Source organism: Stegodyphus dumicola, chromosome 9, assembly GCF_044657685.1.
Source record: "Stegodyphus dumicola isolate Sdum_Otavi_A_Nest chromosome 9, ASM4465768v1".
Taxonomy (NCBI): Eukaryota; Metazoa; Arthropoda; class Arachnida; order Araneae; family Eresidae; genus Stegodyphus; species Stegodyphus dumicola.
Window position 1 is genome coordinate 59,806,568 of NC_140776.1, and position 13,393 is coordinate 59,819,960.

At 31.1% G+C, this 13,393-nt stretch overlaps 1 long non-coding RNA gene across 2 annotated transcripts in view; it reads left to right on the forward strand.

Annotated features, from left to right (window-relative positions):
* Positions 1–13,393, forward strand: part of LOC118189684 (uncharacterized) — a 213,644-nt gene that overhangs the window by 160,000 nt on the left and 40,251 nt on the right. The window contains exons 2-3 of one of the 2 annotated variants that reach the window (XR_015042997.1): positions 2,041–2,341; positions 5,667–7,092. This is a non-coding gene — a long non-coding RNA (uncharacterized LOC118189684). Of the gene's footprint in view, positions 1–2,040; positions 2,342–5,666; positions 7,093–13,393 lie in introns of those variants that run through there. The other variant, XR_015042996.1, reaches the window with a different exon arrangement.

The following is a 13,393-nucleotide window of genomic DNA, read 5'->3' on the forward strand; positions in this document are numbered from 1 at the left end:
AGAAACTACTATTTAAGTTGAGGTCTAAGCTACTTGAGCTACAGCGTGTTCTGCCTTTAGGCCACATTTTTGTTACGAGCTAAAGCTTGCTATTTCACGGCCGTGCTTATTATGTCTCTATTAGTCTACCCTGGGGATTTTAATTAACAGCCAACTACGCGTTAACAACTCTGTCAGCTTAGGTTGATTATTCTACTTAGCATTAGGTTAGTTCTACGTTTTCTATTTTTAAGTTCAAGCCATAAGTGCTGACTTCCTGCACGCCTAAGTGGGGCCGTATGTAAATATATTTGAGTTAAAATAAAATGGTATTTTACTTTAAGTTGCTACTTATGCAACAGAACTAAGCGACTAGTCGTTTTGCATTTTGATTACATTTATCTGTATATTAATATAGCTAACTATTGCTTTTATCCTTTTTGCAGCCCAGCATTTTATAGCAATTCTTGATGGATACTTGTAGGATAAAACGATTGTAATATATGTAATTGTTAAAATGTAATTGAGCACTTTGAAGTGAAATGTAGGCTTTAAATGTTTTGAACATATGCTTTACAAATTAGTGTTAACATTATTATATTTACATTTAACTGCATTTTTATCTAGATGGATATCATTGTCTACAATAGTGTGCCTCCACCTTATGTATTCTACATTGTAAACATATACTCTCTTCAAGAGTCTTATATACTCATGTTATTATGTTATTTCACTTTTGGTGTCATTTCCGGAATTATTCTGTATAATAGTAGAACAACTTAATAAATGTCTCTTCGCTGAAAACTGTACCTTCTTCAAGAGGCTTGTTTGTTATTACTGTTTTTTTTTTTTTTTTTTTTTTCCTTTGCTTTAAAAACACAATAATGCTGTCTGTACTCCTAGGCCCTTGGCTGGGGTTTGGCCGGAAGTAGCTCAACTCCGATGAGTAGATGAAAATCCCGTGTTGGGAGCCTGCCCTCAGCGGCGAGTAGTAGCAGTAGTCGTTTCATAGTCCTTCTAGATTCTAGTGGTTAAATAACTTTAGTTAAAACACTACAAGTTTTTTCCTCCAGAATTTTAATAAGTTTTGGATAATTTTTGGATCTCATATACGAAAGATGGGAACGCATTTAAATATTAAACTGGACACAATTTCATTAAAAGCACTGCATAAAAGGAACTGAAAGGTTATTTAAAAACTTATGCAACACATGTAGGAACCGAAAAATAGCAACTTCAGGATAGAACTCCATAGTCTCTAAAGTCGTCTTGAACCAGTAGAAACAGCTGAATATGTTATCGTCAAAGTGTATAATTCAGTTACGCCGTGAAACAGTTTATCAAATCAGTTAAAATGTATAATAAATTAGTAATTCCACTCTTTAAGTAATTATTTCATAGAATAACTAGTTTTTCTATAAATTAACTAATGATAGACAATTAAAGCGTAAAATCTACAAATAAATTAACTCATATACACAACATACAATATGTTATTTATACAAAGGCATAATAAAATAATTTGTTACAACAGGGAGTACTAAAATAGCAGCTGGAATGGTATAAAACATTACTTATAAGTAAATCCTTTTTCTGACTCATTAGCGTTTTAGATTATCATTTTTAAAATTTCTTACAGATACTTGAACTTTCCCTTACCGGTACGTAAAAATTTTAATCCCTGACCGATACCTAAACCTGACTGACACTAAAATCCTTACCGCTATTTATGATTTAAACTGACTGCTATCTAATCTATGCAAACAAGTCTCCTTACGGTCTGGAAGAGTTCATAAATTCAGTAGAATTCCTCGTTGATGTTCTGAGAGTCTGGCGCAAAAAGAATATTCGGTTATAGTAATTTTTACACATTAAGTTCAGCAAATTATCATTAATTACAAAAATATTGCGTGCAAATGAAAGTAATATTTTCTGTATACTTAAACAAAACGTAAAAGTGAATATCATTATTATTATGTAACATTTTTTTTTAATTTTTTTTTATTTTTTATTATGGATTGAAAATGGTGTTGTTTTTGACTAGTAATTCTCATTTTACAGCCTTTAGAATTCGGAACTTCGGAGTTTCTGCATTGTGGCATAGTCGTAAGAAGCCGTCTGCCAAAACTCGAATCGTGAAGAAGTCACGCATGATTGTATTGTCCCACCCATAGTTACTGTACGTGTTGCGTTGGTGTATCCTTTGCAGTGCACCCTGGGCTACGCTTTCTATGATGGGACGGCTAAATGACCGATGGGTTCGACCCTTCCCGACCAGTGTATGAAAAGCAATGTCCGACTTTTCTGGAAAACAAAACGTCAGAATTATTACCCTACGAAGAGACAGTGAGCTGATTGCAATGTGAGTTAAGTGAGAGCTTTATTTGTTTTACGCTGTTCGTTCGGACAATCTTTACGTGCATTTGCTGTTCTTGCGTCTAAATACCATAGTTAATCTTCTAAAATATGAAACTCTGCATTAAAATAAGTTGATTTTTTGATTAAAACTTTTGATATTCAGTCAACTCTTTTTTCTTAAAATATAGTTTATTTAAAGTCATACAACATCATTTTACGAATAAATACATCCTCATATATATTTTTGTTGTTATTAAAAACAGCTGCAATATACTCGTATTTCAATGTTTTGATCTTTTTAAAAGTTAAATTAATTAATAATTGACCGAACTAAGAAAACATTTAATTAATAATTACGAAAGAGTCATTAAGTTTCTTGACAAGTAACTAAGCCTTTTAAAGTTACTTGATGATTTCATTTCTGCCTGTATTAAGAAAACAATGATGGGTCTTATTTTCATTCCAACCTTCAAAACTCTTTTTCCTTTTTTGAAATACAAAGCTCGTTATTTGTACGAATTTATTGATTTTTGTGGACTGTAACGTAAGACTTTTGTTAAATAACCGTAAAAAACTTAATTTCATTAACAATGTGTTACTTTTAACAAGCGATAAAGTTTAATAAGATTGGATTAAAAACAAAATCCTTGATCTGTTAACATTGACTGCAATATTTTAATTGATTAAATGTAACTTAGTTTTAATCAAGTATAGCCAAGAATGTGATAGATGATAGCTGAAAGAGATATCTTTTACTTGCTGCATTTAATTACAACCATATTATTTTAAAAAAATTATAAATTTATATTTTATTTTATATTTTTTAGTCCCTAGAAGAAGAAATACAAGCTAAAAAAGTTACTGTTTATGAACGCGGTAAATTTTTTCCCTTAATATGCACAGAAGTGAAGCTCATTAAGTTCGTTTTCTTTTAAAGTCTTTCGATTTATCCAGTGGTGTAAGACTACAGTGTATGTGAATTTCTGTTTAGCAAATTTGATTTGGAAATCGTCATTTTTCTCAACACATCGATCGATTTGAGAAAATTCACCAAAAATTTCCTATTTAACGATTTTGAATAAAATAAATAAATTTCATTAAAGCATTACTTTTCGTACTATCCAATTATTCCACTTTTCGTTCTATACAGATTGAGATTCTGTGATGGGACGTCTAAATGACCAATGATTTTATTTAAAAAAATTAATAAAATATTATTTAAACATTGATTTAAAAAATTCTACATGCAGTTTTGAAAAAAAAATGGGAGGTAGTTGCTAGATATATATTTTCATCGCAAATAACTTTGAAGGTTTAAAAAAAAACCTAGCTGGGTAGAAGGCGGGATCCAGACATGAATTTTTTTTTTTTTTTTTTTTTTTTGTGTGTGTGTGTGTCCATGATTTCAATCCTTTCCGAAATAGCCTTGGAATCAATGCAAACAGAAAAATCGACCCAATTAAATATGCATAAATGCTGGCTAATAGCTTTAATGTTGTCATGGCATAATTATTTGATATTATGGTTAATAGTATAGAATAATTGCAGTAGTAATAGTTATAAAGTAGTAATATTAATAAAATTATAGTAGTAATAGTAGTAAAATTTAGTTATTTTATACGATTATTCAATAAGTGCAGAGTAAAGTAGTGCATTTAAAGTGCATAGTAATTAGTTTATACTCTGACTTTGAATATTCAGCCTGAATGCTTTTAAATTCCTTCAGGTGTCATTATACCTACATCTCATTTATTTCAAAACTATTTTGCATGAAACAAAATTTCAGACATACTTTAAATACGAAATCGGCATAAATTAAACAACAGATGATCAGTTAATTTTTTAAATAAAAAATTCGTTGACTTTTTATAAAAACGCATAGCAACAACTGTACAAAATGTCTGCAGCTAAGAATAATATCCCATCAACACTAAAAGTGAAAAGACAGTCGTTCGTCTACACATATTTCCAACCAATGACTGCTTCGAAATGCCTCTGGAATTTAGATCATAGATTCTTTCTTTTCTACCAAAATAACACGAACTACTTCAATTTCGTTGTCGTCCTTGTGCCAAATTTCACCGGTAGCCTATCTTCTGACTAGAGGGCGTTGTTTACCGGAAGCCCCTCGGCGTCTGGGGTCAAGGATTGCTCTGTCGACCGTAAAATTAAGAAAAAAAGAACTACACAATTAAAATCCACCAAAAATTTACTAACAGCAAGTGGCAAGAGCTCCGATCGAATTGCAGATGTTGGAAAGATTCGAACTCTTTGTCCTTCATGCCTTTGCTTGGAATAAAAGTGCTCAAGGACTTTCGTGATCTTCGCAGCAAATTATAAGATTTATCATTTTGATGAAAATCTTACTTTTAAGCCTATTTTACCTCCTGAATATGGGATAAGAACGATTACGTGTAAAATTTCGAAGTAATGAGGGATTTAAGGATTATATTTGATAATATCTTTATTCTGGTTACTTTATTTCTAAATTTTGTGAAGTTAAGGACCTATATAGTGTTATTAACTTTGAAATTCGTGACAATTTTAAAGCATTAGCATGTAAATTTAATTATATTATTTGCAATGTAAAATTTATGCTTATATATATATCCATAAAACCTATTTCCTGTACTTACAAGCATAAATATAAAAATCTTTGAATTTAATATTTGGTTTAGTTTGGTTTTATTTAAGTAAGGCAAAGCACTCGAGAGCTATCTGCGTAAGAGAAGGGATGCCTTCATGGAAGATCTTCTAAGGGAAGTTGCCTCATATACACGTTACACATGGCGAAAACCACAAAAAGGCCATGCAGCCAGCCCGTTCGTAGGGGTTTGAACCCCGGACCAAGCTCTCAGTGTTACACGACATTGCTTCTCGGCAGTTGTGGGCGAGTTTGATTTTTGAAAAGTATGTAATGAAAATTGTTGAATCAAGTTATATCAGCTTTATTAGTTTGTATATTTTTTACCTGATTTTATGACGGAATGCAGGCTAAAATACAAGCAATATTATCAAAAGTTTTTGTAATATATATTATGTCTGGACATATCCAGTAAGATTCAAAATTTTCCGGCTTGCCATTTGAAGATAATTTTATCTTGCACACATGCAGTGGCAAATTTGAGTGAGAAAATTTAAAAGTTTTGTTAATGCGACCATTTTGTTTTGTAACAGTTATTTGGACAAAATGCTTTGCAAATGTCTATAAAATGTTTAAAACTGAGCACAGTGCAATCTTTAATTTTTTTTATTACAGGAGGTCTACATCTTAATGATAAAAAGAATACATTTGGCTTTACTCACAGTGATTTCTTTCTTTCATATAGCGCAGTGAAAGAATGGGCAATACACTTCATCAAGGTCAGTCACTGAAGGCATTGACATCGCAAAACCTTGCTTTCGTCAAGGGACAAACACTGAGAGACAGCAGAAGATTAAAAAGTCAAGGACATAGTATGATCGGATCTCTCGAAAACAACTATTTTGTGCGTTCTAAATGAGCACCTTCCCTTGAACAAATTATCCTCAAAATGGATTCTCCGCCTTCTCATCCAGATTCAGAAATAGGGACACACAGCGATTCAGAAATTACAGCATGTGTAGCAACTTTACAACAGAAATCAAAACAATTTGTATGGTCAATGTAACTGTGGTTCTGTATTTTAATCCCTTATCATACAGGAAAACCATAGAGTGCAGAAAACTGCTGTGGAGTGCAATCAAGAAATGAAAAAGCTTATAGCTATAGTTTTTTGAGACTGTAAAGAAATACTAGCGAAAGATTTTATAGAGAAGTATTGAATTATGCAATGAAATTAAAGAAAAAAAAAAAAAAATAAGTAGAATGTTGAGCTTAGGGTTTCACCTCTTCCATAATAATGCTCAGTTGCTCGTTGCCAAAGACAGCTCGTTGCTCGTTCCATATAGCTCTCTAAATTTGAATCTGTGCTTTTTGGAAGAAGATGTAATGATGATGAAAACGGGAAGGTAGCAGTTATGGATTATTTTGTTAACAATACATTTCAAAGCCTTAGAACTACTACTTAGCAGGTCTAAAAAATATTCTGAAAAACAAGGGGGTTATACTGAAAGACAGACAGTCACATTTTTATCTATGTCTTTTAGAATTTTAATAGATTGTAAAATTTTTTTTATCTTACCTCGTGTATGAAATGTTATTTAAAATTACCAACGTGCTACTAAGTAGGTTCTTCGACTGAGTGTTATGAGGCTGAGTGTTATGAGGAAGAATTCAAAAACAAAGATGATTTAAATCTGGGGAAATGAAAATTTATAGTTACACTTTAAATCCTTTTTTTTAAATATGAATGCTCTCAAATCATTTTTTCACAACAGAACAATAACCAGGCAAATTTAATCATTTCTAAGAATCTTACAGTTAAATTCATTTGGAAGAGTTTCTGATAGCGAAAGCTTCTTTCATAAAAATCATATTTTAAAGATTTATTCCCTCATTGCAATAAGCTTTGGATATTTTCAAGTTGATGAGGAGGAGATTTTAGATAATCCAGTTCAATGTCCAAGTTTCAAGCATTCCTTGAATGGAAAAAACGAGGAAGGGAAGAAATGCATACTCTTAAGCCAGCTTTTTTCCTTTAACAAACCTACTCCCATAAAAGCCCTTCATCATGTACCTCACGCGTGATTTTTTATTGAATATTCTATCTTTTTGTTTTGTCTCGATTGAAACATGTAAGAAAGAATGAAAAATAAATTCTCTATTATTCTTTATTTTGAACACGTAAGCTGAAGTATTAATAATTATTCTGAATGCTATACACATTTGGCAGAATTTCCTCGAGTGCTTTGTTATTAAATAGTCTAACTTATTTTATGAGTTATCTCTGATCAGAAAAACCCGAGAAAGGAAGGAAAGGAAGTTTTAGATCACTTTTTATTGCTAATATAATACAATATATTGCAAGAAGATGGTATGTTTAAATATGTTTTAAAAGGTCAGTGACTTAAACATGATTCTAGAAATGGGAACAAAATTGAGAAATAGTATCAAATAAAACACAGGCTTCATTTTGACTACAGGACATCGTTTAGTAAATTATTAACTAAAATTTTTATCGCTCCATGGGAAAAAGGTATCAGTGAAAAAACTTGTTTTACAGTCGCAGTAGTCAAATAAACAAACTGAATTGTATATTCATGCAAATTAAATTACTCGAGTACTTTTAATTAAAACTTAGAGGAAGGATATATCACATAATAGGCTTGACTTCATTCACTTTTTTTACTCAAAAACATTTCATATTTCGGCACTTAGTTTCACACGTGCACTTGACGAGTCTTTGGCCAATTCCTCTAGACCGAGCAACTGCAAATGGACAGAGAGGAATATCGTGGTCAGGAATATTTTCAATTCCAAGCAAGTTTTTAGAGCATAAAACTGTGATCTCATATGTAGTTGTTTTAAATTTTTTCAGAAATTCCAAGTCTGTCGAGACTACCTTCTATCACACTCATTACAACTGCCAATATATTGCACGAACTATTATATACTTTCCTTAGCAATTGTATAAAATATGGAGATTATTTCGTACTTTTACCGTTTGTCATTTCGCATTCTATAGAATGCCTAAGCAACGTGTGAAATATTTAATCGTTTTATACCTTGCCGGCTAGTTTCTGGCATTCTATAAAATGCTCAAGTATTCTATATTAGAATGCCCTATTTCTTAATTTGTTAAATTTCTCTTTTTTATTAGCCCAAAGAGCTTATACCCAGAAGGGCTATTAATTTCGTTTTGGCATTTTGCTTTGATTCACTTTAAATGTCAGTTCAATTTTCAAATTGTTGCCGCCAAATATTATCGCCCTGTGTTATATTTAAAGAAATTAAATAATGAAAAATCTGCATAAATGTATGTATGTTTCTAGCATTGTGATAAAACAAAGGTACGTAGAGCAATCAAATTTTGAATAACGTAATCTTCCACCGAATATGAACATCTGGAAGCTCTAATTAGGAATTTGAAGTATGTTTTATTATCGATTTCATATTTGGTGACACTTTAACGAATTTTTGATGAACAAACTCAACGATTTCAAAGCCAGCAGTGGCAAAACTGTGCGGAAAAAAAAAAAAAAAAAAAAATTATCTCCAGCGCGCGAGACTGTATATAGGAAATTCTAAAAATATGCTAATTTTAAAATTGTTTTGCGATAATGGTGTTGAATTGATTTTTATGATTTAGGTGTGGTGTGAAAAACATGATATTTAATAAATAAAGGTAACACACAAAACGTTGAAGAACGTTCCTTTGGGCGTAATATAAAATCTGAAGACTCAGATTTTTTTTCTTTTTTCTTTTATTTATTTATTTTTAAACAGATTTTGTACATAGCTTAAGAGTTTAACAATCATATCTGTCCGTGATAATTTTTGCTTGTGTCACCGATAGATATTATGCATAATATCGAAATGCATTTTTTTAATATCGATAGAGTAATAAAACTGGTAATACGCTTTTACTAGCTACTTTTTTTAGCAGAAATGAACGGGTACCGCAAAATTAGCTTAGCTTAAAATATTCCTTAACACTGCTATTATAATATTAACTTAACGATCTTTTACGTAAGCTAAATCTGCATAATTTCTGATGATGCCATCGATGTGTACGTGAAAATTTAAAGGGGGGGGGGAAGTCATAGAGAAAAAAAAAATCTGAAAGATTTCAGATGTTACATTACGCCCAAAGGGACTTTTTTTAATGTTTTGTGAGTTACCGTTATTTATTAGATATCATGTTCTTCGCACTAAACCGTAAATTTTAAAATTAACAAATCTTAAGAATTTCCGATACGCAGACTTGCGCGCTGGAGATAAAAACGTTTTTCTCTGTACAGTGTTGTCATTGCTCGCTTTGAAATCGTTGAGTTTGTTAATCAAAAATTCGTTAAAGTGTTACAAATTATGAAATCGATAATTAAAAAAAATTCAAATTTCAAATTAGGCTTTAAGATGCCGTGGAAGATTACGTTATTCAAAATTTAATGATTCTAGGTACCGTTGTTTTATCACAATGCGAGAAACACACATAAATTTATGCAGAATCTTCATTATTGAATTTCTTTAAATATAACACAGGGCGATAATATCTGGTGGCAACAATTTGAAAAGACAACAGACATTTAAAGTTTTCAACGCAAAATGCGAAAACAAAATAACGCCATTTGAAAGAAAAAGCGATGTAATGAACATTGAAGTGATGAAAACAAAAACGCGCATAAATTATATTTTTTCTTCAATGTGTAAAATTTTAAGCTTTTTTTTATATGAATGTGAAGAAAATATATTCTTCTACAATGGTAAGCAGTATTTTTTGAAAGGTACCATGTAACTAGAATGAAACACCCGATGCTGATTAAGTAGCATTTAGATATGCAATTAAATTTTAGAAGGGATTTAAAAATCTTATGAATACATATATTGTAGAAATACCCGATGATACATGAGCAGTTATCTGTATTCTCGTAGTTAACAGTCACTGAATTATACAGGAAGTCCACATATTTTTTTTTTCAATTTTAACGTTTTTTTACTCGTTTATTATTTAATTGATAGCTTCGTACGATTCCCTATTACTCTGCTAAAACTCTACAGACGATTTATCGTCTCTCCGTAACTTCCAAAATACAGAAAATAAACTCAAATGAAGGCTTAATACCAGCACTTCAAACTAATAATTTACCAATAGAAAATCAAATCTCCGCAGCCTGAGGGAAATTCTCACTAAATGTTCGCATAAAATTAAAGTATTAAACATTTATTAATAAGAAGCAAAGTAAAACTTATCTACTGATCAGGCCTCAATCATTCACGAAACAATTATTGCTAAGAAAGCTAAGTGATTCTTTCACATGGAGAAGTAATAGGGTATCAACCAACGATAGATGCCAAAAGCTGTCTCTCGACCTCGAGAACTCTATTCATATGTACATTAACTAATTTGCGCCTTGGTGAATTATCCTTGTGAAAGATTTAGCTATAGTTACATATTCTGGATTACATATAGTTAAACTGCATATTGTTCTCTATAAAATCACTTCTCGAATAATATTTTAGCAAGTTGCTAGCACTGCTCATTTGCTAGCACTGCTCTTATCCCCCACAGTTCCATACATTTTTTTTTCACCTCAGCAGTTTCATTCTAAAGATTTGCATTATTAATTTTTCCATCATTTCGCAAGAAAAAACTGATACTTATTTAAAAAAAGGAGCCTGCTGAATTTACAACACCACTTATCCGCTCCCGGTTAATTAGAACTTGAATATAAATTATTGTAATCCATAACACATGATTTGAAGTATTCGTCTTTAAATGGGTTTAGTCACCCTGCGAATATGGCTGATTAATAAAATGTTGAAACCAGATAAAAGTATTTCTGAAAACTCTGTGTTTATCGATGCAAAGTTTCCTGTCCTCATGTAAATAGAAGAAAAGATAAAATTTTCGTTTCCCGATTTCTCGTTCAATATCTTATTAATTGTGCATAGTAGGATAATGATGTATTTACGAATAGAATGTATGTAGTGTCTTCCTTTTTGTATACTGAGTCATATGTTTCATACTGTACAAGGTGCCATTTGGTTATTTATTGTAAATAATATCAAACATGATTCTAACACATGGCACTATCCTACGCGATACAGTGCTTGATCAATCTAGACTTCCATCTACGAGTATATAATCGCTCTGTTTTTTTCTAATTATATTCTCCTTCGTCGTGGAAAAATCCAACATCAGTTTATCCCACTAGGGATTTTAAGTTGGAAAAATGCATATGAAACAGAAATTGATTTTTTCACATATTTGGGTTTGTAATCTGTATCCTAAATTTCGCTGGCATTTGTCATTTCGTATGTGTGAACTATTGATTAGTTTTGCAACTTCGGTGTTTTTATTTTCAAGACAGTTTTGTTTTACAGATTTTTGTTTTTTACTTGATAATATTTACTTCTTACAAGTTACTTAAAAATGATTTTCAGTTATTAATCCATTGTATGATATTGCATACTGAACAAAATACAATACTGTTATCAATAACTGCATACAAAACGTAACACAGATCCGAAACTAATATAGATTATTATATAAAAAGCGTAATAAAGTAGAAATTTTGTATACGATAGTGCATATGTATTTTGAAATTTCAAAATATTTGACCGTAAAATAAACATTTCGCTTATTTGGCGATAAAATTATAACGTCGCCGAAAACTTAATTAATTGAAGCTTTATATATTACATTTAACTTAATTAATTAAAGCTTAATGAATTATTCACATTCTATATTTTATTTAGAATTTTACAGCCGCGCAGACGGTATAGTGGTTAGGGGAGCCTAATTGCGATACCGAAGGGCCTGGGTTCGAATCCCGGAGAAGGCATGGATGTAAAATTGTCTGTCCCTTCATAGGAGGCAAAGATGGCCCACCTATTAGGTGCGTTCATAATAAAGAGACCACTACATCTGGCCTTAGGAGTGGCCGATGTCGGCATAAGCAAGTGCCCTCCACTAGGAAAAAAAAAAAGTTAGAATTTTATCAGCAAAAGTGATTAATAGTTTTATACCGATGAATTGTAATTCAAAATTTGTTACCAAAGCCTTCTTTTTTGCCATCGTAATATCGTAATTACTACATAAAGTTGCAAAACATTTCATTGTATCAATCTGCAATGGTTTTCTTCTTCTTCTTCTTCTTTTTTTTTTTCTTTCTTTCTCTCTTTCTTTCTTTCTTTCTTTTTTTTTTTTTTCTTTATTTGGATCTAAGATCCCTTTTTTTCTCCTCTGCTATTTTTTATGCCATTTGTTCCCTAATTTCCATATCTTTCTGTCCTGTAAAACATCCTTTCTTTCTCACATTTCCTTTTATCTTCTAGCTGTCTGTTAAAAGATATGCCATTCGCCTGTCTTCCTATTTTTAATACATGATTCGTTCATTTGGAAACTTTATACGGATTAAGTTACAAACTGCCTTATTTTCATTCCTATTTTGCTTTTCTTTTATCAAATTGCGTCAGTAATAACACAGTACATCTCATTAAACTGAAATTATACCTACAGCGGTAAAGTTTAAAAATTTAAATATTAAAATGAATTAAGTTTGATCAGAGGTAATAAATCAGTTATATGTTTGATAAATTGATAAAATACGTTTCATCTTTCATTTGACGTCAACGAAAACTACTTCCCAATCATGGTTAGACCTCTTATCAACAGCGATTCCCAATTATATGTCAGCCGTAATTGACTTCGAAGTTGACCTTGACTGGCAATCCGTGAAATCTCTTTTAAAGGAAAATAAATAAAAACAAAGTTGAATAAATAATAAATAAAATTAAAATTAAAAGTAGTTACGTCAACAAGACAAAGAGAAAAAGAAAGCTTGGACAAAGATCTTTGACTTGGCCTTCTTCTTTTCTTTATCGCCACACCTTTGACGATCTCATGGCCACTCTTCGCGTAACATGAATCCATCTCAGTGACAGTTCTTGAAACAAAGATTAAATTAAATGTGGGGGAAAAAATAAAAATCTTGTCGTCAAACTGGTAGCTTCCTATACAAAACTACTAACATTCTTTTTACTAAAATAATTTAAAAAATTAAAAGTGTATAGACCAGCACTGAAGTGCTTTTCTTTGATTTTTAAGAACTATTATTGCAGTTTGACAGCGAGGTCCGCAAGATTTGCGATAATTGGATTTCTTAAAAAAATCGTTGTTTGTTTTACAGTTTGTAAATTGATACTGAAATTATTTAAATCTCTAAAATGGTTTGAATTCATATCAAAGTGTCGTTCAAAATTACATTCCACTTATAGTATTTGGAAAAGTTTTGGTTTCTAAAAGTTCCTGAAGTGCTCAAAATGATGAGTTTACGGGCGGTTGCAAAACTTTTGCTTCAAAATTTTTTACATTTTCTATAAGTAAAAACTGTTAAATTCAATATATTGGTGCAAAATTTACTAGTAGCATTTGCTAATATTGCGTTATCATTAACTCAAAATAAATTTTAA